Genomic DNA, 2,913 nt, shown 5'->3' with positions numbered 1-2,913 from the left:
GTGGCAGACGGGAGGGGGAAGTGGCTGCAAGTGGCAGCATGGGCCTGCGCTGGTGCCCCAGAGTCAAGAGCAGCAGGAGGGCAGAGCCCAGGCTTGGAGGAGTGCTGGCAGGGGCACTGCCTGCTGTGGGGGGGGACAGGGCCTGTAAGCAAACCCTCCCCCTCCACACATCCCACAACCCTCCCCCAGCCACCCTCCCCCCACACACTCAGAGCCCTACAAAAACCCCATACCCACCCACACCCCACACATCCATACACACACCTTTATGCTCCTCCACCCTACTTACACACACCCACACCCCCATGCCTATCCACCCCCCCACAAATCCCTGCCCCACACACCCACAGCCCCCACAAGCCTATACCTACCCCCCACCATATACAAGAGTAAGACTTCATTTTAAGCTATTATACAATCACCTCTATGCACACTACACAAATACATGTAAATCTAGACAAAAATATTTCTTGAAATCTAATTAATTATTGTTGTAGTAGATGTTTGATTTTTAGAATATCATTTGGTATTTCTGTTTCCAAGATGGCAAGCCCCCTTGCTGAAAGCAGTACTTCTGGGGGGCCAGGGGAGGGGCTTCTGGTGGCAAAGATCAGGGGTTAGGGGGCGGGACTTCTGGTCCCAAGATGGCAACCTGGGCCGGGGCACCTCTCAAGGGGTGGAGCTACCCTTGCGGCCCTCAATGGTTTGCCAAAACTTGGGAAGCAGCCCTCCACCCAAAATAAATTTCCTGCCCCTAGTCTGGGAGTTAGTATACTTGAAAATGGCAGTGCTACACAGACATGAACAACTGAGATCTGCTCAGTTGAAATTTGGAACTCAGTTTAGAACTGATTTGGCCCTGGAAATGAAATGGTATTAAAAAGAAAAAAACAAAACTATCACGTTTGCCCAATACAGGCATTTAGTTTTCTAGTCATGCTGGGGAAAGTAGTATCTCAAAAGAGTATCTAGACTCAAAATCCTACACTTAGGACAGAAAAATCCCATGCACCTCTACAGGACTGTGACCAACTGGCTAAGCAGCAGCTCTGTAGAAAAGGACCCGAGGCTTACAGCAGACAATAAGCTGGATACGAGTCGGCAGTGTGTCCGTGTTGCCAAGAAGGCTAACAGCATACTGGGTTTCATTAGTAGGACTCTTGCCAGCAGATTGAGGAAATTATTCCCCTCTATTCTGCACTGGTGAGGCTACATCTGGAATACTGTGTCCAGTTCTGCCCCCCCCCCCCCGACTACAGAAAGGATGTGGACAAGTTGCAGGGCAACGAAAATGGTTAGGGGCCTGAGGCACATAACTTCCAAGGACAGGCTAAGGGAACTGGGCTTATTTAGTCTTCTGAAGAGAAGACTGAGGGGAATTTGATAGCAGCCTTTAATTAACTGGAGGGTGGTTCCAAAGAGGATGGAGCAAAAGTGTTCTCAGTGGTGGCAGATGACAGAACAAGAAGCAATGGATTCAAGTTGCAGCAAGGGAAGTTTAGGTTGTATATTATGAAAAATTCTTTCACTATGAGGGTGGTGAAGCACTGGAACAGGTTACCTAGAAAGAAGTGGAATCTCCATCCTTTGAGGTTTTTAAGGCTCAGCTCAGCAAAGCCCGGGCTGGAATGATCTAGTTAGGGATGGTCCTTCTTTGAGCAGGGGGTTGGACTAAATGACCTCCTGAGGTCCTTTCCAAACCTAATTTTCTATAATTCTATGCTCAGTGTTGGCTGCATTTAATCAACTTCTTAGTTGGTTTCTACTGCTGAACACATGCTGCTTTTGCCAGCAGTTTAATGATATACAACTTACTGAGAATTTTAGTGAGAATCCCTTGTGAGTATAAAAGGTACCAACTATGGGGAGAAGACCTCATCAAGTATCTGAGTAAATATGGTATTATCATAACGGTAATAATATATTACACTTACACATCTCAAGGTATTTCCCAAATACTAAAGAACAGAAGGTATATGACTTTAAAAAAAAGTCCATTTCATTCTTCAAATCATACCTCCTTTTCTAAACATGAAGATCAAGTTTTTAGTAAATAGAAGAAAAGAAAAAATCCTGTTTGTATACTGACAGCACTTTATAATCTGCTTTGTTGCTTTCCTCAGTAAACATTAGCTTTCATTTATCATGGAAAGAAAGATCCTGGATATAGTCACTACAGAGTACCTGAGGTACTGGGATTCACAACACCTCATTTTCTTCATAAAAGAAGAATAGAATAAAAGAGGAGACTCAGGGCCAAGTAGTATGCACAGTTGTTTCAAAACAACATAGGAAGGAAATGTGGTCTTCATTTTGTTTTGCTTTAAGATAGAAAAATGTGCCTGAAAGCTACCAAACATGGCGCACAAAACTCAGGAACAGATGAAGTAGCCAAGTTGCTTATCAACTAATGTTTTAACAAATCAAAGTTGATGGTACCCACTGAATCATCTACCCATAGGCACCGTGGGCAATGCGTTCCATCTGGGAAAACAAACAAACCAAAGGGTGAAGCATTAGGCTTGACACTGGTAACAGAGCTCAGGTACACAGACTTCAGACTGAAAGGCTTTCATAGCATCTGATGAAGTGAGCTTCAGCTCAGGAAAGCTCCTTTTATATAGATATAGATCTCTATACATACACAATTCAAGATATATATAGAATCTATCTATTTTGGTTAGTTTATAACCATGTTTCTCAACCCGTGTGTTGCAACCCAGAAGTGGATCACAAGAATATTTGAAAGGGTTGCAAACAATCATAGCAAAACGCAGGGAAGCACAGGTTTCTCCTTGCAGGCTGGCAGCTTTCCAGGCTGCAAGTTGATGCTTGGGGTGATTGGAGGCAGGGGGTGCCACAGGTATCTGTGCGCGCACACCCATGTGGCCAGCATACAGCCAAAGAAGCTGG

The sequence above is a fragment of the Alligator sinensis genome, unplaced genomic scaffold (genome assembly GCF_000455745.1).
Source record: "Alligator sinensis unplaced genomic scaffold, ASM45574v1 scaffold46_1, whole genome shotgun sequence".
Classification (NCBI taxonomy): Eukaryota; Metazoa; Chordata; order Crocodylia; family Alligatoridae; genus Alligator; species Alligator sinensis.
The sequence above is the reverse complement of the archived record's forward strand: the minus strand, read 5'-3'. Positions refer to the sequence as shown.